Below are 24072 nucleotides of genomic sequence, written 5' to 3' on the forward strand. Positions count from 1 at the left end.
ATGAAGAATCAATCATGAGACACAGCTGCATTCCAGTGGCAGAGCTTATGTAGACATGAGAGCAGGTAGTGGCTGATTGCAGATGTGTGCGGGTGGGTGGGTGGCTGTACTTTGGGAGGGGCACAGCAATCTACCATTGAGTGCACAACTGATGAGTGTAGCCCACTTATCCACAGTGAGGCCACATCATATCTCAACACCCACAATTCCAAATACCCAGAATAGTGAATGAAGTGTGAGCCATACACATTGACAAGCAGGTGCCAAAGGAACACCTAAACATCAGTGGACCAGAAAGGAAATCAACATACAATAAACTCCACCTCCAGTAGCAAATGTGCAGAGGCAAATGAGATGACACCAGATACAACACACAACTAAACCATGTTGAATATGTGGTCATACACATGCACAAGTGAGTATCCATCCCCAATGAGAGAATACAAACACCATCATGAGACATCGCACACGTCACCATAACCATACCCTTATGTACAACATCACACACACAATAAAAGACTTCACTCCAACAACACCAACACACTGACACCAAGCATTCGGAATGGAATCTGAAAATCACCCTGTGCCCCCTCCAGGTGTCAGATGGCTCCACTCCTACATGTCAAACACATGCGCACACCTCCCCCGGCAAACATCACAGTAACAACATGACACACACAGTGAGCACACAATTCACATCACTGACACAAAACATATGCACTGGAAGAACATGAAAAAAATAAATGTGCACAAAGTGTCATGCGCCTGGCTCGCTGGCGCCTTTGGAACAGATGGAGGTTGGGCCGCCATTGACTTGTGCCATCATGTTCCATCACTGCGTCATTCAGCGGTTTAGCTGTCTTCCAAGGTTCTTAATACCTCCCCTCCTGACAGCCGGCGCGTTGCAACCTTACAGGTTAGTCCCATTTTTTCTGTTCGCCATGCTGAGTTTTCTCCTACGTTCCACACCGGAACACCCTCTGCTGCTCTCTTCCTTTGTTGGCTCCTCGCCTGTGGCTACTCTGCTTCCCCGCAAGCTGAGCTCTCTCTCTTTCTCCCTTTCATGCTCCTCGTTGGCTTCCCTCCTCCCCGGCTCCCCCCTTGTCTGTCTTTGCCCTTCTCTTTTTCTTTTTCTTCCCCTGTGCTCCTGTGCTTGCATGTCGCCCTCCATGCTCCTTGCACGTCTCCCTCCTAGCTCCCTCTGCTGCTACTCCTCTGCTTTGCCTTGGAGCATCGTCTCCCTTCCAGTTTTATATTTTGGAATCTCACTGCTCATTAACAGCTCTGTTCTTCAACTCTGCCTTCACGAAGAAACTGTTCTGTTCAACATTCTTGTTGCAGACCTGAGTCTACCTTCCGGACAGGAATTACGGGAACAGAGGCCTTGCAGGAGTCCATTGAAGTCCACTATGCACTGCCAATCTTCCGGTCACCTGGGTTTTTTTTATGCCTAAGAGAGGCTTTTTCCCCATTCCTCCGATCTCAGCGGGGGGCCGAATGTGTGTTATACACTCAGACAGGCACTGTGGCTTCCTCTGCGGGTAGGACCTACCTTCATAAATAAAAGAAGGACTACAGAGCTCGGAGACGCCTGGTGAAGGATAGCCTGGACACCAGCACTTCAAGTGAGGAGGAAGAGGAGGTTTGGGATTCTGGAGAGGATTCCAAGTGGACTGACACAAAGAGACTGCAAGAAGTGTGGAATTCGCAGAATTAAAACATGGATTAAAAATGAACTATTTACAATGAAATGATGGGAAGGGTAAAACTGTCCAGGGATATTCACCAAAGAAAAGTCCAAAATGAAACCTAATCCTATGTAACTATATACATTGTCAGCGGGGTACATGTCTCCAATGTCTGCCAAGACCTCGACTAGGGCAGAGTCATACTCAAAATCCTGCACCTGCAGGTGGGCCTCTGTTCTTGCCTGGAGGGCTAGCAGGGTGGCCACCAACTGACTCTCTGACTCCTCTGCCGACCTGCAAGCCTCCTCCTGGATGGTAGCCCACCTCCTTGCTCGCCTCTGTGCCACCTCAGCCCTGGCCACCATCACCACTGCCTCCCTCCCCCACTGCCTCTCTACGACCAGCTGCCTCCAGTAGTGACCAAACACAGATGCATGGCCTGTAGGACTCCCCTGTGTTCCTACTGCCTCACATGTGCCAATTTCCTCCTATGGGTGAAATTGCCTGCAAAAACCTGCCTCCTCACAGTCACCATCTGCTGCTCCTGGGCAGTGTGCAACCTCCCCAGGTACGCCCTCTAACTAGATGACAATCGTTGGGGGTGTACGGCACCTTCACCGCCCTGAAGTGCGCTGTCCCTCCACTGCCTGTTCCTGTGTCGGTGCATGGGCAGGCACAGTGACCACCCCATCTGCTGTCTCGGGTACTCCTACTTTGGGAAGGAACAAAGGCACCACCAGATGAGGTGGTGATGGTGGGACTGGTGCACAGGGGGCTGTGGTGGTAGGTGCTAGGGAAGCCTGCATGGAGGACAACAGGGGTCCAGAGGAGGAATTGGAGGAGGGGGGCATTGCAGTGGCCAGCCCAGAGAGATCACCCTAGAGAAGTGCATGTGCCAACTGGCCCAGGTAGACGTAATACCTGACTGTGACACTGTACAATGTCCATGCAAGAAGCCGTAACAGCATCACGGATAGAAGAGGCTGCACCACTACTCAGATGGTCTCAACAGCCTATAGCGGGGGATCGGTCTGGGTGGAGGCATCCAGGAAAGTGGTCACTGCCACAGCAGATGGTCCAGGGGCAGTAGATAGTGCAGAACCCCCTATGGTGGACTGCACACCCTTATGTCTCTGGGCCAGGAGTGCAGCCTCAAAGCCCTCCTCGATGCCCCCACCTAACCCCGTGGGCTGGGCTGCAATGAGCCCCTCCTCCACCTCCAACTCTATCCCCTCAAAAACTCCACTGTGGCCTCCCTCACTGATGGCTCCTCTGTGGAAGCATCATGTCCCGCCGCTGCTGAGGTGTCCCACACCACAATCACCTACTGGGACTTACCCCCAGCAGCCTCGCCCGATGGTACAGACATTCACCCCATCCCGCTCGCTTGCAGAAGAGGAGATGTTAACAGTGAGTGGCTGGGTTCTGAGGTCTGATCCTTGGTCTGGAGGCCCTGTCCCTGCATTTCCACTCCACAGCACTGCTTCTGCCCTCTTGCAGCAACTGTGGGAAAGTGGACAAAGAACATTGACATCAGTCAACAGTGACAAAACATGTGTGGCATACACAACATTAAGTCAGCATGGGTCAAACAGCAACAGCCACACACATGCCCATGCAAATGGCATGAATACTGACACACAAATGTAGGGACAATGATGAGTCACAGTCATGACACACGTCAACACAGCACATTGATGTGTGGCCACAAACACATTGTAAGAAACATGACATGGCATGACACAATACCAATGCCAAAGTGACCCAACTGTAAACTGCAGGCAGGCCAGGGGTCAAAATGAGGAGTTGTCGACCAAGAGTAAAAAGCAGCTCCTGGGTATCAAGCATCACACCTTAGGTAGGAGCAAGCACATTGTGCAGAGCAAATCCAACATGTGTGAAGATGCACACCCTGATCTTTTTTGACCATTATATATTATTAAATGATCTCTAAATGTTCCTTAGTTCTGTCCTTCAATCTCCATCATACACATTCCCAACACTACAGGCTTAATACCACATAGCTCTGTTTGCATATCACCACTTGCCAGTTGAGTCCATCGAAAGCTCCTGGTAGCTGTTGGTTGTAAACTAACCAGGCTCCCCTTGGCTGTTACCAGGAGCTAAATATCTCCCATCACCTTGCAATTCGGAACCCTGTAGGCCCAGGGGAAGTGCACCTGGGCACATGTCTAACTAACAACATTGTATCTCTCGCATAAACACGTTGTCTGCATGCATAGACATGCAGTGTGGGAAAAGTTGAAAACAGGACGGCCATCAGGAGTCATGTATGGGACAGGGAAACCTGCCTGCAATGTGCTACACAGTGGCACACAAGTGTGTCTCCACAACGTGCACAACTGGGGCCATGTATTGATGCTGCATAGCAATACCCCCTGGACCTCAACTGTCTTATGGAGCCACAGTAGCTGTGATGAATCAACTTCCGGGGCACCAGTGGTCCAGGGAAGAATATTGGTATTTTAAACCACCAATCAGCCCCACACATCTAGTACACCAGAAGGGATCAAAACAGATTGGTACACAAGTAAATTATAAACCTCCTTGTCCAATTTTGGTAACATGGACGGAACGGCAGGCTTATGCTTTGCAGCTTCTGCAACAGAATTCAAGACGGGTGACAGCTGCGGGTATCAGGCGGCAGGCAGTTCGGCAAGCGAGGCGAGACGGACAGCTGCAGGCTGGCCTACACGGCAGCTCTGGGTCAAGAATCATTGTCTCTGTGCTGGTTCGCTGATCTCGAACGCAGGTCGAGGCGTCTTGGATGGCTTTAGTGACTGCAGTTGGACAACAGTCAGTGGTGAAGCCAGTTGTGGTTCGAGGGCTCGATTGCTTCAAAAATGTCCTTAAAAGATGGACACTGGTTGATGCTTGTGTGGCACTCCTCCTAGCTTTGTCGCAGGGCTCATAGTGTCCTTTCATGGTGGACGGCCCAAAGCTGAGGAGAGCGCTTGCAGGCAACTGCCTTGTCCTTTGTTCAGAGACTCTCTGGCACTTCCCACCTAGGAAGCTTGCTGGCAGAACCAAGCAGGGCACGTTGTGTGCTGGCTGGGTACCAGTTCTGGAGTTGCTGGATGGGTCCTCTGAGTCCAGTATTTCCCTCTGTTCCCTGCGAGGTGTTTAGGGGAGGGATCTTGCTTCCCCCTTGGAAATCCTGGCCTTCCTTCACTGGCAGAAGCTGTAAGGTAGACTGTACCTTCAGCCAGGGTCCAAATGAGTCCTTTTTCTCTGCTTCTGGTGAAGCCTTCAGATGATCTAAGTGAGGGGCTCAGCCCTCTTTTAAAGCCGCAGCAATTGATGCAGGCTAAGCCTTCATCAAAGAACCTATCCGGGGTCCCCACCAACAATCTTCTGTTATGCGTATGGTCAAGATCAGAGTGCATTGCAACAGGAAAGGAAAAAGGTGATAACATGTACTCCTAAGTCCAACCCATCTTCCGGTCTGTTGTAGATCAAAGTTTCTCTCTGGTTAACTGAGCCCTCTGTGGCTCTTGATGAAAGTGTAGGTCTTCCTTGGAGTTTGTGATGAGAGCAGCATTCCGGTCTCCCTTAATTCACATACTTCACCCTCTGAAAGGGGTCAGCTCTGCAGGGGTTGCCTATAGTAAATAGTGGACCCAGACATGCCATTCACTGTCCTTCATACAGAGGGGTGGGAACTAGCTTCAAGTTGACACATTGCACATCAAAGAGGTTTTAGTTTTCTTGCCCATTGTTAAGTTCTGTGACCAGGCCTATTCTCAGGCCTGCTTCAATTAACTCTCATCAGTATGCTCCGCCACCACACATAACTTAGGCAATAGCAAAGGGCGGATCCATGGAGCATTTGATATTTAATTAGGCTGGCCATGGGAGGAGGAAGGTGCTGCCCTTCTCCTCTGGATGTTTTCATGCACCACGTTGTCACCTGTTAAATAAATGTGACAGGGAGGACTGCGCCTGTGAGCTGTGTCCCCCAGAGTACACTGGACTATGTGTTTGTTGTGCGGCGAGCATTAGAAAATGTGTGCGGATTAGCCCCACACATTTTCGGAGGTTGATCTCCCATCATTCCATTTCCTAAAAAATCATCAAAAAAGCCCATGCGGGAGCACACTCTCTGTGCGAATGGTCGATTCCTTCACATACTCCCCCGCCTCAACATGTGAACCACCACACTATACTGATGGTCTGGTTCGTCATCAAGCCGAAAGTACCGGCTAGGAGCATGGTTTGTGCTTGATGTCCATATATAATCCCTGTAGGGATATGGCCCAATGCAAAAGCTTACTGTTCCCCCGATATCCCAATCCTTCACAGCATCTACCTTTGCTTCGAGAGGTTATTTCTTACCTCCACCGACCAAGTGGCCTAGGTAAGTCACTGTGTCCTGTGCTATCTGGCACTTCGTAGCCTTGATAGTCAGACCTGCATTCCACAGTGCCTGAAGCACTTGTTTCAGGTGGGGTAAGTGATCCTCCAATGTGTGGCTGAAGACAGCAATGTCATCTAAACAGGCAATACTGAAGCTTTCCAGACCTGACAAAACCTGGTTAACCATCCACTGAAAAGTGGAAAGGGCATTCTTCAATCCGAAGGGCATCATGGTGAAATGATAATGTCCTTCCGGGATTGAAAATGCTGACTTCTCTCTTGCTCCATCTATCAGGCCGACCTGCCAATAACCAGCCATGAGGTCAAAGGTACTCATGAACTTGGCAGCACCAAGCTCATCAATGAGCTCATCTGCCAGAGGAAAGGGGTGAGCATCTTTCTTTGTGACAGAATTGAGCCCCTTTAGTCCACACTAAAGTGAACTTCAGTCTTCGCACCACTGGTCTTTTTAGGGACCAGTACCACTGGGTTAGCACAGGGGCTGAGAGATGGCTCTATCACTCCAAGGGACAACATCTTGGAAACGTCCTCCTTGATGGTGTCCTTGACCTTATCAGACATCCAGTGAATCCTACTGTACACTGGCTTACTGTCTCCAATGTCCACATCACGGGTGCACCAATTTGTTTGACCGAGAGTTAGTGAAAACAGACCGGCAAACTGTCCCAGTAAATGGTCACAGTGTCAGTTGTTGTTCTGACAGGCCCGTTGCAAGATTGACACCTTCAACTGACCCATCTGTGGCTTCAGTGTGCAAGAAGTCTGGAGGGGATTGGTCTCCTCGTCAGTCTCTCCATCAGTCACTAATGCCATGACCAAGTCATTCTGGCCATAATGGGGTTTTAGCCAGTTGAAGTGAAAGACCCTGGATATCGGTTTAGGTCCTTTCACGTCAACGAGATAATTCACCAGCCTGGCCTTTTCCAGTACACAGTAAGACCCAGTCCACTTGTCCTGAAGAGCAATGGGTTTCACAGGTTCTATAATCCACACCCACTGGAACTGGAGAATAAACTGTCAATGTGGCCCTCTGGTCGTGTCAATGATTCATCAGCTCCTGACTGGCCTTTAGGTTCTTTGTTGACTGTTCCATGTACTTGGCCATTCTAGACTGAAGGCTGAGTACATAGTCCACCACATCTCGTGTAGGGGTTGAGGGCTTGCTTTGTCATCCCTTTTTCACTAGACTGAGGGGACCTCGTACAGGGTGGTCAAACAGAAGCTCAATGGGGCGAAACCCTACTCCGTTCTGAACCCTACTCCTTTCTGTGGCCCCTCCCTGTTACTGAACAGAAGGCATGGCAGGAGAGCATCCCAATTTCTCCTCAGCTGCTCTTCCAAGCCACCTATCATGTCTTTCAGGGTCTTGTTGAAGCACTCAAAAAGCCCATTGGTTTGTGGATAGAAGGATGTAGAGAACCGTTAGGTTTCTCTACACTCTTCCCACGTAGCCTTCAAATACGCTGATATGAAGTTTGATCCCCTGTCAGAAATTACTTCTTTGTGGAATCCAATGCCGGAGAATATCCAAATCGGAGCCTTCGCAGCCACTGGGGCTTTGATGCTCCTCTGAGGGACAGCCTCAGGGTATCCTGTGGCGTGGTCTACCACCACCAAGATATATCTGTTCGCTGAGCTGGTTTGAGGATCCAAAGGACCCACAATATCCAAGCCTATTCTCTCGAAAGGCCGTCCAACTATAGGTAGTGGAATTAAGGGGTCTTTGTGGCACCACCTGACTTGCCAGAAGCTTGACAAGTTGGGCAGGACCGGACACATTTCTTAAACTTCTTAACCTTTACGCCAAACTGTGGACAGTAAAACTGCGCAGACAACCGGTCTGATGTCTTAGTCACTCCCAAGTGAACTGCTAAAGGAATTTGGTGAGCCAAATACAAAAGGAACTTTCGGTGGCATTGTGGAATCACCAAACTCCTGGTGCCCTCGCCCTCAGACTCTTTTGGCTCACTGTACAGGAGTCCATCCTCCCAGTACACTTTGAACAGTCCAGGGGCGCCGCCCTTAGCCTGCTCCTCCACCTACTTCCGCAGACCTGCCTGAGGGGGACACTCTTTCTGGGCTGTGAAAAAGTCAGTCTGACCAGAGCCCCCAGCTGATGTGAACTCATCCAGCTTGGGCAGGGCCTTCAGATCTGCGCCAACCTGGTCCTCCCCCTCAGGTTCCTGTGCTGCGCCAGGCAACGCTGAAATCACTCAGTCCTGGGTACCAAAGTAGGGTCCTCAGGGGCTACTAGCCCCACTCTTGCAGGAGTAGGCAACTCAGTAGTTTGTGGAACTGGACTAGGGGCTACCAGCCACACCGGTCTTTCCAAAAAAGCCCTCTGGAAGCATTCCAGGCACTAAGGCTCTGAGAGTGTTCAATCTGGTGATCTCTTTGGCCCTTGATCAGGTAACCGCTGTGACTATCTCGGTATCAGGAAGATCATTACCCAAAAACATGGGACAGGCATGGAGTCTTTCACTGCTACACGCACTGGGTCGTTTCACCTCGCCAACTGAACTCTAAGGGGCACTTACTCTTTCCATCAAACCCACTTACGCTACAATCAGGCACATCAATATACTGGCCTTGCTGTACCCACTGCCGGGTGACAGCAGTGATGCAAGCCACGGTGTCTCGGACAGGAGGAGTTTTGTGTCCATTGATATACACATGTTCTAGATAGAGTGGAGCATTATTGGGAAGTGGGATCTCTTCTGGAGACCCGGTACAGTTCCCACTCAGTGTAACCAATCCAAATTCGGCCACTCCCTGGCCTAGTGGGAAGTCCTCCTCTAAAAGGCCCACACTAATGATGGCCTCTTCCACCAGTCCAAAATTCACTATGGCTTGCTTGGGTAAGCCCTTGCAGGTAGGATCCCCTTTCCTATGGCCCAGCTCCGTACACAGAAAACAACCTTTGGGTGGTGAGAACGCAGAAGTCCCAGTGTTAGGGGCACCTGCACTCTTTTTTTCGGTGTGCACTAGAGTTTGGGGATTTCCTTTTGCTCTTTTGGGGACCTGTCTTTGAATAGTATTGGGTTGGACCTTTGTCCTTCCCATCCTTGTTTACTTTTTTGTCCACCGATTTCTCTTCCATTTTTGGGTGTGCTCACCTGAGCCCTTTTCTGGACTTCAGTACTCACAAACCTGTCGGCAGCCTGTGCAAGCTCGCTAGGGTCTGTGATAGTCTTGTGCACAAGATGCTGGTGTAGGTCAACCACACAATTTTTCAATGCATTCTCACACGCAATCAAATTGTACATCCCTTTAAATGTGTGAACTTTGTTACCAACCACCCACCTGTTCAGATATTTCAACGACAAGTATGTGAAGTCTTCAAATGTCTGCCCACTTTTCTTTCTGAGCTCTCTGAAGCTCTGAGAAACTGTTCTGGGATTTTACAGAACTTCCTCAGGAGGGCTGCCTTCATCCTCTCATAAACAGGCCTTTCCTCAGGGTGGTGTAAGTAAGCGACTCATCAGGGCTGCACCCCACAGTACCTCATCCATCTCCTGTAGCTGGAAAGCCAGCTCGAGCGCTTCAACCAGTCAAAAATATCCTTCCCCACTTCATAAGTCTGCATAAGTCTTTGGGGATGTTCTGTCGGGGCACTCTGGTTTGAGCCACTACTGCTGCTTTCGCTAGAGGAGGATCTGTGGGCCTCCTTCTGCTCTTCAAGTGCCAGTTTGTGCAGCTCTTTGGTGACCTTGTCCCGCTGTTTCTGTTCCTCTAGCACTAGTCTCCTCTCCTCGAGCAAGAGTTTTCTAGCCGCTACCTCATTACCAGCCAAACTATTACTGGGCCACTTAGACTGTGCTGAAACCTGTGGGATGCCACACTAGCCCATGTCCTCACTGACACTCTTGAGTGTTGAGAAACCACACTTGCCCGCCCGCCGGGATGATTCACGAGAAACACTAGTCATGCGATTGTCCACATCATAGTCCCCCCCCGGAAGGTCTTGTCCATTCGGGTACACAGGGCCTTGCCCGTCCCCTAGGGTCTTCTCCCCAAATGCCCAAGCTTCTACCTAAGCTTGGAGGCTGGTCAGCAAATCAGGTTTATTAACCTTAGGGCTGTGGGGAAGTCCCCTCTCTTGACATAAGACGTGCAGGACATCCATGGTCATGCCTGTTACAGTCTCCATGTTAATCTCCATGACTATTACTAATACCTATCAGTGACTAAACGTTGCCTGCAACAGTACTTTTAACGTTGGGTGACTAAGCTGTGCACAAGGGTCCAAATGATCCCACCCTGCCAACAATGTGACGAATCAACTTCCGGGGTACCAGTGGTCCAGGGATGAATATTGGTTTCTAAACCATCAATCAGCCCCACCTCTAGTACACTAGAAGGGATCTGAATAGATTGGAACACAAGTAAATTATACACCTCCGTGTCCAATTTTAGTAACGTGAATGGAACGGTAGGCTCATCTCTGCAAGGTCGTGGATCGTGGGTTAGCTGCAACACAGTGAAATGCAATTATTACCCAATGATAAAAGGGACTGTCCAGTCAAAGTTGCATAAAAATATCTACTTTATCCTTATTATTACAACAGACAGTTCTAGCACACTACAAAATACAACCCACCCTGTAAAGGAACACAGAGGACAGACAGTTTCATGAAGGAAAGGGATACACTGCACTCTGGATACTGACCGGAGGGTAGTCGGTAAAGCAACCAGTCTTAACTGTTCCAGTTTATTTGGATTTAGTACCAAGGGAGAAAGGGGTCGTAAATGTCACTATGGGTCTTTGGAGAAAGATCAGGGGGACAGAACGACTTGATGCTCGACAGCTTCAAGTCAGTTCCAGGACACTTTGCAGCTTCTGCAACAGAGTTCAAGATGGCAGACAGCTGCGTATATCAGGCGGAAGGCATTTCGGCAAGTGAGGCTGGACAGATATCTGCAGGCTGGCCTACACAGTGACTCGAGGTCAAGAAACGTCTCTGTGCTGGTTGTCGGATCTGGAATGATGGTCAAGGCATCTCGGATGGCTTTAGTGACAGCGCATGACAACAGTCAGTGGTGTAGCCGGTCGCGGTTCGAGGACTCGACTGCCCCAAAAATGTCCTTAAAAGATAGACACTGGTGATGCTTGTGTGGCACTCCTAGCTTTTTCGCAGGGCTTGTGGCATCCTTTCAAGGTGGATGGCCCAAAGCTCAGTAGAGTGCTTGTAGGCAATGGCCTTGTCCTTTGTTCAGAGACTCTCTGGAACTTCCCACCTAGGAAGCGTGCTGGAAAAACCTATGTGCTGGCTGGGTACCGGTTCTGGATCTATTGGATGGGTCCTCTGAGTCCGGTATCTCCCTATGTTCCCTGGGAGATGTTTAGGGGAAGGATCTTGCTTCCCTCTTGGAAATCCTGGCCTTCCTTCACTGGCAGAAGCTATAAGGTAGACAACACCTTAAGCCAGGATCCAAATGAGTCCTTCTTCTCTGTCTGCTTCTGGTGAAGCCTTCAGATGATCTGCTAAGTGACCGGCTCACCCCTCTTTTAAAGGCAAATGGACCCCAGTGATTGGTGCAGGCTAAGCCTACTTTAAGGAGCCAATCCGGGGTCCCCGCCAACATTCTTCTGTTATGCGTGAGGTAAGGACCAGAGTGCTCTATAAGAGGCGACAACATGTACTCCTAAGTCCCACCCATCTTCCTGTCTATTGTAGATCAAAGTGTCTCTCTGGTTAAATGAGCCCTCTGTGGCTCTTGATCAAAGCGTATGTCTCCCTTAAAGTTTGTGAAGAGAGCAGACTACTTGTCTCCCTTAAATTACATACTCTGCCCTCTGAAAGGGGTCCACTCTGCAGGGGTTGCCTACAGTAAATAGCGTACCCAGACATGGCATTCACTGTCCTTCATACAGAGGGGTAGGAACTAGCTTCAAGTTGACACACTGCATATCAAAGAGGTGTTACTTTTCCTGTCCATTGTTAAGTTCTGTGACCAGGCCTATTTGCAGGCCTGCTTCAATTAACTCTCATCAGTATGTGCTTAGACAATAGCACAGGGTGGATCCATGGAGCCTTTGATATTTAATTAGGCTGGCCATGGGAGGAGGAAGGTGTTGCCTTCCTCCTCTGGATGGTTTTGTGCACCCCTCACTGTCACCTGTCAAATAAATGTGACAGAGAGTACTGCGCCTGTAGGCTGTGTCCCCCAGCGTACACTGTGACTACTGTGCGGCGAGCATTAGAAAATGTGTGCGGATTAGCCCCACACATTTTCAAAGGTTAATCTCCCATCATTCCATTTCCTAAAAAATCATCCAAAAAAGCCCAGGCAAGCGCTCACTCCCTGTGCATATGGTCGCATCCCTCACACTAGCACTTCCCTGGAACACCTACTGGGGTCAGTGTCTAGCATAGGCCTTCACCTGCTGGGCTTTCTCAGGCACTCCCACAGCATCCAGGCCTGTAGTCACACAACTGCTCTGGTGCCCCTTTACCAGCACAGAGGAGCCCCTCAAACTCCCATGCCACATGTCCGTCACACAGGGGGATACCTGCCACAGAATAGAATGCATGCACAATATGGGGTCCATGGAGCCCGGCTGCAGACAAATGTGGGACGCAGCTGCGCCAGCTGTTACTCAGGCCATCAGGAAGGCCTGACCCAGCCCCATGGGCAGTTGTGCATGGCCAAAGGAACTGGACGAAGGAACAGATGGATGTGTGGTCATGAGGAAGTGCCTGAAATAACACCACCTTCCAGGGTCTGGCATTCAGTCACCAACATGTGCCAGAGTCTGCCAGTGGCAGAACACTGCCTGTGGGTTGAGCCCCATCAAAAAGACTTGTGAGCTCTAAGAAGTGCTAGGAAGATGCCCCTTCACCCCACATGCCCTGTGTCTTCAGTTGTATGAATACAAACACCCTCAGCCTGTCTGTGTAACCCCAGTGTCAGTGGACGGGCCACTGCTTAAGGGTGGGTGTCCCTGTTGGTCATTCATGCACCAACAGTCCAGCTGGATGGGTGGGAGGAAGAGCCTGGACTCAGGCACTAATCTTGCGAATAGGGTGTGGCTGCTGCAAATGCCCACACTACCGGTGTGGTGAAGGGTGGCCTGCCACCCTGTGGAACTGTCGTCGCCTCGGACTGCAGTTGACAAACAAGCTCAGCGGAGAAGTGCAAGGGCATGGACCACATGGGCCACACCCACTGTTTGTAGGCCAGGCCCTGTGTCCATGCCACCATCCCTGTAGTCTCACATGACCACTGGGGAACTGCTGGTCTACTCTGTCGCAGCACTGCTTGGAGGGGAGAGACACCCATCCGAGGGTGCATGCTCTCCATTCAACACTGTCACAACGCAGGTGGTATGTGGACACCTGTCTCAATGGCAATGGCTGGACAAGCAGCCCAACCCAAGATGAACCAAGTGTGCAAATGAACCAGTGGATTGCAGGGACCCAAACAGACAGGCTGACCTGCTGTTGCGGTGCAAGTCATTGAGGGTCATTTGATGGGCAGGAAGCCTCCTGCACCACAAACGTACTTGCCTACCCAGAAGAGCCCCCCAGCAGGCAAAGCTCTGTTGGCACATTGCATGCTGAATGGCACCTGTCCATATTGGGTATGTGCAGAGCCTGGGTGTGTCAGTGGGAACCAAGTGTAGGGCAAACAGGACTGTTACACACTGTCAACTGTAGGCCAGAGTAAGGCGACTATGCCGACTTGTAAACTGTAGCCTGCGTGCAAAAGAGGGGGATTGTCCAAAAGTGTCATGCCTCCTCATATACACAACAGGAGTATATGCCAGATTGTAGTCCATCCGGACCGCTGGAGCAGACCAGCCCCCTGGGCCTACCATGCATACTCAAGGACCCATATAACATGACCAGGCATTCCAAAAGATCACAATGGCACATGTGGCCCATGGGCCAGGCCCTCTGGCAAAGCCCCCACCTTGCAACATGGCCCTGGGAGGCAGAACACAGGGACACAAGGGTGGGCAGTGATTCCCTTGGTAGGGTGGCCAACCACTGAATACATGAAAGAATAGCTGGTCTGGAGTAGTGCTGGGGATACACTGGTGTCAAGACACCCAGTTGTATGCAGGATCCCACAAGCCAGTGATGATTTGACTATGCACAGCATGGCCATCCGATCGGGTGGAGAGGTCTAACGGCACCTGCTTGGGCACCGGTCCACCCAATTACATGTAGCAACATACGTCCCTGACAGCTTGACCTGTAAGTATGCAACACGTACATGCACACGTTGACAAGGTACAAGTGCTTATGCTGTTGCCCCCAGCACAAATATATGGCATGATCACATGTCAACTCTTGTTTTTTCATATTTAAATTTTTTAATTTTATTTATTGTTCATTTATAACGTGCTTAATACCAGCAAGTAGTTTCTAAGTGCGGGATCGGATTCGTACCTGTGTTGCGCCGTGTTGTCTTGCTTCCAAGACATACACGTTGCCCCTGAGCTATCCTCCCTCCCCATTATGCACTGGAATGACAGATCACATCCCCATCCCTGAGAGGTCAAAGCATCAAAATTACATTTACAGACATCCATACACATGTGTCAGTGAGAGGATAGAATAGGGCTCTGCAGTCCTTTTCAGCCTTTTTACAACTCCTTGGTGAGCCGTGTTTGATTTTTATGAGAAATGGGGCTGCATATTGGTTTCCTTGTCTGGGACTGATCAGGCAAACAAAACTAATGGTAATATATCTAAAAAAGAAAATTTGGAAACCTATGTTTGCGCCCTTTTGCTTTTGTTCTTTGTGATGTTTCTAAATAAGTAGAGGAACTCTGTTTTTCTGTTTTTAACAATATTTTGTTTATTGCTGTGATTTCTTGAAAATCAAAATTTGTTCACATTTAGTTTTGGACCCTCGACACGTGTTTCACTGTCTTTAGAGCATATCAGACAGTCCCTCAGGAGGGAATATAAAGCATCATCATATATCTAAAGTTGACAAAGCAAAAGAAAAAGAAGAGATATATTTTGTTTTTTATATTAGAACATAATCACCAGCAATGTTTCTTACTGAATCTCAATAATAGTTTTGCATACATTTGTAAAACATGAAACATGAAAACAAAGCAAAATACGCTTGATGATATATAAGTACCATACTTTAACTGTTTATGCCCAAACTCTAGCATGTTTCCTCGAGATTTGTATGTTTGAAAACATGGTCATTTTGTGCAAAAATTAGGCTTAATGTTACAAAAATTCTAAAGAAAACTCACTTTAATGTGATCTATACTTTTCAAAAACCAACTGGACAAAGGAGATATACATCTTTCTTTTTCTAAATACAAAATAGTATTCTTTTATGATATATGTTTTCTACATAATATCCCCAATTAAATATCTTCACGTTTCAACATTTTGTTTTGCTTTTTAATAAGGTAATCCTTATTATACATTGCTCCAATCCAACATGGCCGAATAGCGATCACGTGACACCAATTGTCTGACGAGTACGTGATTACGTCACAAATCGGTCACGTGACAACAATCCCGCTGGTAACCGCGGTCCAAAGTAAGAAAAATACGGCAGTTCCAAACACATTGCCAGGTTATCATGCCGCTGGAATCTACCAACCCGTAAAGAACGTGAGAAAGAAACAAAGGTAAGGAAACTGCTATTTTAATCATAGCGATTCAAATGCTAACGCTGTAACAACAAACCATTACGTGGCATTAAGCCAAACGCAGCCAGCTAAAAACAATAATGTCCCATTTCGCGATTTTAAAATGCTTTAGAGCCATCTAATTGGTTTCCATCCTATACAGATTGTGCTTCGAAAACCTTACCCAGTGAAGCAAGAGAGTCTCTAATGCAAATATCACAGCTCTCAACCTTTGTTCCCTACTAGCAACAAAATTCAATATACACATAGACAACAAATCAGCAATCAGGAAATTACATTAAAGTGAGTTTTCTTTACAATTTATGTATCATTAAGCCTAATTTTTGCACAAAATGACCATGTTTTCAAACATACAAATCTCGAGGATATATGCTAGAGTTTGGGCATAAACATTTAAAGTATTGTACTTATATATCATCAAGCGTATTTTGCTTTGTTTTCATTTTTCATGTTTTACAAATGTATGCAAAACTATTATTGAGATTCAGTAAGAAACATTTCTGGTGATTATGTTCTATAAACTCAAATTTCACAGACTTCGCATTGCGTACATAAATGACTTTCCCTTTCTGCCTTTCTGGGCCCTCTACGCATCGCGTAACTGCATTTTATCGGTTTTGGGGTGCCTATACGGTATTGCGTATGAATATTTTTTGTTGTGAGGCCCTCTACGCAGCACATACCGCATTTATTGTGATATGGTATCGCGTATGAATTTGTTTTGTTGGGAGGCCCTCTACACACCGACTAACACATATTTGAGGTTTGGGGTGCCTTGGAATCTTGCAGGACCACTCATCTACGTTGTCCATCGGGTAGTCTGTTTTTTTTGTAGTGTCATTTTTTGGGGTTCTGCTTTTCAGTTTGCTTGCACCGTGAGTGGGAAAGCTCCAAAAGGGAGAGGACGGGGAAGTGGTGAGGACACATGTGCACCAGCCCCAGGAGGAGGATGGAGTGAGGACACATGTGCACCAGCCCCAGGAGGGGGACGTGGTGAACCTCAGCCCACAGGTGACCCAGCACGAGGACGAGGACATGGTCGGAGGCCTATAGGTGGCCCAGCACCACCAAGGGCCATTAGGGCCAAGAGGGCACCCTGCAGAGCAGGAGGAGGCACCACCCCATGGTCAGGCACAGGTGAAGGAGAAGGGGCCCGGAGGAAGAATCTCTTCACCGGTGAAGAACTTCTTCCTCACAGAGTATGTGCAGGAACAACCTGAGGACCTCTACCACTCGGCTGACAGAACCCGTACTCCTGCTCAGTGAATGAGGATGTGGTAGGAGATCACGGACCTCATAAACACCTTTGGTATGGAGAGGCGCACTGCTAACCAGGTCCACAAGAGGATGCATGACCTAATTTGAAAGACTAAGGGTAAGCTCAATGGCAATCTGGCCTCTGCCCAGGCCACTGAAGGGGGGCCACCGGAGGAAGAGGAGCTGACTCCTTTTGAAGTGGTCACAAGTGGAATGATCAGCAGTTATAAGGTGCTTGTCATGGGAGGCATGGACTCCTATGTTGAAACATCTGGTGAGTGGCGTTTGTGTGTTTCATATTTGATGATAATTTTGCATGGCATGCTCACACATATGTGTGGGAGTACAATTGGCTCCAGTTGGCAGCCATCCATGGGCACTGCAAGAATGCTAACATGTACAATACCATTGCATGACCTGCATTCAGGGAAGAAGTTGCATGGTTTTTGTGTGTGGTACATGTTGGTGTCACAGTACACATATCTGTCTACTAGCTTTCACTGCTGTGCCAGTACTCGTATGTGTGGCAATAGCATACAACACAAATGTCATTGTACACATTCACATTGTCATACACGTTTATCATCTTTTGGGGAAGATAATCAGGACTCATGTATGATTACAGCAATGTGTACATGATGTCACATTAATCCACCCTGCCCTTGCTGTCAGTGGGCATAGATGTCTGTCCATAAACACGTGACACTGTCTTCCAGAAGGAACGAGCAGTGGATGGCCAGTGGATGTTTCAGTGTAGTACATTAAACATTTGTGGTGTCGATGGAGCAGTGGCCCTGCAAGTGTACCTCTGTGCGCACATGTTTGCGATGCATGTGATTGTGACCAGCCATGTATTTAGTGGGGGGCAATGTTTCAATGGTGGTTGGGGAGATCATGGCAACACATATGCCTGCATGAAATTTGGTGTCAGCAAAGGTACAGGTCACACTTCCACATGTTGCAATAATAAAAGGTAGAGTATGGGCTCATTGGCGATGCACAGACCTCTGCCCATACACTGATAGGAATCATTGCCAATCATGTCAGTGTGTATGTATGTACTCTTAATCCCACAAAACATGCCATGTTGCACAGCCTGATATGCCCAGACATTATTGCACAGGTCACTGAATGCCATTCATCTGTGCCATACAGGTCACAGTGTACTCAGTCACAATATGTGATGTATGTGTGACTGGACATTTTGTGTCTTCATGCATTGTAACACACATATGCATGTTCTGCAAAGTACTCATACCTCAGAGTGTTGTTTTCTGTCTGTTTGCAGGTGATGATGCAGCAGATCCAGAGGTGGGGGAGAAAGAGGAGGTGGACACACGACAGACAACCAGTGGAGGCCGGGGTGCCATGCCCTATGAGAATCCCCAGGTGCTGCAGGCACTCCTTGGTAGGGTTGCCGATTCTTCAGACTCTTCATACTCTTCGCATGAAGATTTTGAATCAGATGTGGAGAACACAATGAGGGACATGGAGGGTGCCCCAATGGGCAGTCCAGATGGGGCTGTTGAGTCAGAGGAGGTGAGCCAGGAGTCATAGGTCCGGTCAGTCAGAAGCCCCGCATCTATGGTGGTTATGGCTGCAAGATCACCTTTGCCTGTGCTGGGATCAGCACCAGGGGCAGTTGTCCAATGGAGGGTTGTAGACCTGCAGCCCAGGACAGGGGCCCCACTGCGGCTGGCCTGGACCCTGGCATCCCACCGCTGTCGGCCCTGCACATGTGGTGGATGTGTGCATTACATACAGTCAGAGTGGGAGCAGCAATTGCTGCGTCTGACCATCCCACATGGTGAGGTCGTGCAGGAGAACCCAAGGGACATCAATTGCCTGTCTGAGAACAACATTTTACCAGCTGCACGGGATGCACAGCATCTGGCCTCTCAGGACCATCAGCAGTGGTTGATGGACAGTCTGACAAGGACGCTGCATGCTGAGTTGCAGTCCACAAGACTCTCCCATAAACTGTGCATGGAGGTCAACATCAAACGCCAGCAGGCTGCTCTGGTGACTCTGTGGGATTCCCTGCATTGAGATGTGGTGGCACTGAGAAAAGGCCTGCAGATGGAGATGTTGGAATCTCGAACATTTCTCCATGAGATTAAGAGCTTAAGTGGCTCAATGCATAATGAGGTTTTGGCTACAAGGACCCACCTCTACCTGGAGATGGACTCGTTGAGGCAGACACTCTGTCAGCACTCTGATGCATCATGAGTGAGCGCACATGTAGACTTGGTGGCCACTTGGGAGGAAATTCATTGTGACCTGTCTGACAGGGGTTACTCACACATGCATCTGTGTCATGAGTGGCCCTAGCCAATGAAGACCAGGCTTTGCCCACTGCATGGACAGGATGCACCACCACCACCACACCACCACCTGAGGATCCACCACAGGATGGCAGTCCCAGAACACCCACTCCACCTGTACCACCTGTGCCCTGATGCCCATTAGCCCATGAAGGGGTATGATTTTATTTTCAGTTCTGTTTGCCTTTTTTTATTCACTCATGTTGATACACCCCTCCCCCCGCCAGGGTGGACATATCTTGTTTTACCCCCGTCCAAGATGGACACCTTTTCTTATTGTTTTGGCACCTTGAGTGATGTGCCATTGCCCACTCCAGGCATAACTCAGTGGGGGACTGGACATGCAGTTCGTGCGCTATACAAATGTAGAAAATAAAATAAAATAAATGCAGCCATGCACAGTGGAGTCAGCTGTCATGGTTAGGTGAACTGCAACATCCTTACACATGCAGGTACAGATAGCAATCTACATTTATGTATAAACATGCAGTCTGCATGGAGGACTCCTTCAGCTGGCTCAATCCAATGTCCTATATTGTTGCTGGTATCTTGCCTCTTCTAGTACCTGCACTACAGGAGAGGTCTACTCAGCACCCTTTGTCCACCCTAGTACCCATACCCTCTGCCACACACTGACCCTCCATTCACCAATGCAGAGGCCCAATATTAGGTGGAGGTGGTGAGGGAATCACAGCAGAACAGCTCTGCCAGCAGGTAAGGTTGTGCACTGTCAAACATGTTCATGGCTGGTGATGTTTGCCCCACAATAGTGGCATGCAGTGGCACGTGTAGGGTTTAAATGGATCATGTGATTTGGTGATGGTGACTGCGACTAAAGATGTGCATTGGGCCACATGTCTGTGTGTGTTGCCGTGATAGTTGATACTCACCGATGAGCCAAGGGTTGCCCAAGATTCCCGATGCCAGGGCCTGATATAGTGGTGACCGGCAGTAAATTAAGCTATTATGTCTTCTTCCGGTTTAAATTGGCGTTCACATACATGATTACTCCCTTTGCATTGCATATGACCTGTGCATTGATTGCATGCCAATGTTTACAGTTACGGTACATGTGCTTGGTCGCTGGCGGGGCTCTGTAGCACAACATGCGTGCAATAAATGGCTCCCAGTACCCATGGGAAGTGTGCTATGGCATAAAACCCCAGGCACACTCTCTGTCTTGCCTAACTTGTGCATGGCATGTATATGTGCCAATGCACACATGATGTATTGCGGTGCAATTCCTGGTGTAGGCACCAGGATGGCGTGGCCTGCGATATGCCACCAGCAATGGCAGAGGTGTGCTGGGATGAGCCTATAGCCAAAAAAAGTAGGGATGTCAGCACCTTCTCCAGGGGTGTGAGTGCATGGGTGCAGATGGTGGGCGATGCAAGGTCTTCCGCCCACTCCCTGATTTGGTCTAGGATGACATGGGGGGAATCTGTACCTTGCATACACCTTGTGATCTGGCATCCCAAAAAGCATCGTACGAGGATGGAAAATCCTGTCCCTCACCATCCTCCAGAACACTGGCTCCTTTGAAATACTCTCCTGTCACTTCCTGCTCTGGACACAGTCACCTTCCATCTCATCTACAGACCACCCAAACCCAACACTGCCTTCACCGGAGACTTCACCGGAGACTTCACTGACCTGGTCACCACCATGGCCCTCTTGCACGCAAACATCTTCATAGGAGACTTTATCCTCCCAGGCAACAAGGCCACCAAACTGATGAAGGAAGCACTCCTGAGCCTTCTTGACACCCTCAGCCTCACACAGCACACGAAAGACCCAACACACAAGAAAGGTAACATCCTCAACCGAATCATCACTGCATTGTCTTCTCTCTGCTACATCTCTCCTCTCCCACTTGGCTTTGACTGGCCATCTAGCCATGCCTTTCAATATCCTGCAAACCACCCCAGTCAAGCACTCCCAACAGAAACCGAGCAGACAAACATTCAGGTCCTTCAAGAACTCCCCAGCGGAAGCCCTCACAGAAGATCTCGCCAACCTACACCTTAAATGGACCGAAAACCCCCAACCAAACTGCAACTCTCTACTGGAAGCACTCAACGCCACCCTCTCAGACTCCATCAACCAACACGCACCTCTGAAACAACACACCTGCAAACCAAACCATCAGTAGCCTGGTACAAGCAAGAACTCAACCTCAGCAAAAGAGTCATTAGGACACAAGAGAAAACATGGTGGCGCTTCAGGACAGCATCCGACATGGTGCTCCTCAAGGAACTCTGAGCAACCCACTGATAACTCACCAACACAGCCAAGGCCTCCTACTATCAGAATACCATAGCAGAAGCCGACAACAAAAGCAGAGCCCTCTTCAAAGCGGTCAAGCAGTGTGTCAACCCACTACCCAACCCTGCAATCCCACACTCCATCGAAAAATCCACCGCCATCAATACCTTTGTTGACAAAATCAGCAAGATTCGCCAGCACATAGATGCCAGCTCTGCATCCACAACCCAACTCACGTCCCTCCTCGGAAAATCTTCACACCCTGGACAACATTCAAGATACTCTTGACAGAGGACCTGGTAGAAACAGTGCTCCCCCCTCAAAGCCACATCATACACAGATGACATCCTACCAGCATCCATCCTCAAGACCTTCCCTGCAGACGCTCTCCTTCCCTACCTGGAGATCATTAACAGCGCCCTAACTAAAGGCACCTCCCCTCAGCCCTAAAAACAGGACAAATCCTCCCTCTACTAAAGAAACCCATTCTGGATCCCATACAACCTAGGCAACTATCGCCTCATCACCCATCTTTCCTTCCTAGGTAAGATCATTGAGAAAGAAGTAGCCACACAACTACAGCAACACATCAACACCAACAATCTCTTCCAAACCTACCAATGTGTGTTCAGACCCAGATGCAGCACAGAGACTGCAACCATACAGGTGGTCGACGACACCCTCAACATCCTTGATTACGGCCACCCCTGCCTCCTGGTTCTATTCGACCTCTCGGCTGCTTTCGACTCAGTAGACCACAGGCCCTTATGGAAAACCTGCATTGGCACATGGGGATCAGCAACCTTGTCCTACGCTGATTCAAGTCCTACCTCACCAACCGCAAACAGTTTGTTGAGATGGACTGCTCTAGATCGCCAATGCTACCTGTCACCTGTGGAGCTCTGTAGGGTTCCATCCTCTCACTAGTGATGTTCAATCTATACATGGAGCCGCTGGGAGCATTCCGAGCTCACCTCCTGCGCCAATTCCCTCGAGTTCCACATCGACAAACATCTCTCCTTCAAGACACATGTAGCTAAGAAAACTCAGACAGCTTAGTATCAGCTCTCCCTCCTGTGAAAAGTCAAGCCCTCCCATCCGGATAGCTTTAGATCCACCATATAAGCACTGGTCCTATCCCACCTGGATGGTGGCAATGCACTCCTCAAAGACCTCCCGTCTTTTTTTTTTAACGTGGCGCGTCCCTCAACACGCCAATGTTATTCCTTGTTCTTCCTCCTTTTGTGCAAGAATGGGGAGTATGCATGTTCCACCCCAATTTATTTTTTTGTGCTAGCCCTTCCCACATTTTGCGCAGGGTGTCGTGCGAAGCGCTCAGCACCATGCAAACTAGTGAAGGACCCACACAAAGTGAGTGCAGACTCATGCAAAGTCCGATTCATGAATCGGCAACATGAGTGGACTTTTTCGGAGCAAAGTGTCTTTCTGGCGCACAAAACTTTCTATGAATCGGGCCCTCCGCGCCTTACTCTTGCAATTCTTTTTTCGAGAATGGAAATATTTGTCCTACTAAGTCCTTTAACATGGTGCTGACATGCATTGAAATAATACGTTATTTGCAGCAGGGCAATTTTTCCCATGGTGCTCATTGCACTAGCACAAATTACTGTAATACTGTGCAAGGCTTTTGAGCTTTGCAATTTGACCCAAGTCACTAACAATTTTGTGCCCGTGCAGCAAGGTTTTGCAATGACATGTGCCCAGATAGTCTGCTGAACAATACATATGCACTAACCGATCAGTGCACAATTAGACTTTTGCACCTGTTAGTTCGTGGGAATGCCTGGCACTTGGGTAGTTCATGTACTCTGCCTTCCAGATTACTTGCATATTTCTTAGGCACGTCAGCAAAGGGTTAAAACAATCCACCAATAAGACAATGCATTACTTCGAGCTTTGTTGGTTGACTCTCCACAGCCAGTGACATACAAAATGGCGGTTGGAACAGGATTACGCTATGCAAAAAAAAGTTACTGATAATCGTACTTCTCAAATCAGATCTCAGCGTGATTACTTATAAGAGCAGTGTCTATTTGAAGATGCTTTAAGGCAGTGTTTCAAGTGCACTGGGGGGAAAATATTCGCCTGATTCAGAGCACCGCACGAAGAGGTTATGGTGCTTTCCTGTGCTCACTTTCTGACGGCGTTTCTCGTCTTGCTCGCTTTTGCAGCTGCCAAAATTGTTAGCCCTGATCTGTCAGAAAGGATTTCTGTTGGCAAAACTTTGAAGCGACTCCCTGACATCTCCAACAAACGAATTGTTGTCTCTTGCCTCAGAAGTCGTCTGAAGTCCCAACCAGTTAGCGTCTCCAGAAGAGTTGGGAACGGGGACTTTGAAAATCAATTTATCAGGCGATTAGGCATTGTCATCAGGCAAAACAAAACGCTGCTAAAGACAGGAGAAAAGGGGAAAGAAGTGGGCCTCTGAGAGAGGGTTACAGGACATCCATCTTCCCCCCTCTTCTGATTGTTCCCTTTCTTTGCC

Source organism: Ambystoma mexicanum, chromosome 10, assembly GCF_040938575.1.
Source record: "Ambystoma mexicanum isolate Mex_15411 chromosome 10, UKY_AmexF1_1, whole genome shotgun sequence".
Taxonomy (NCBI): domain Eukaryota; kingdom Metazoa; phylum Chordata; class Amphibia; order Caudata; family Ambystomatidae; genus Ambystoma; species Ambystoma mexicanum.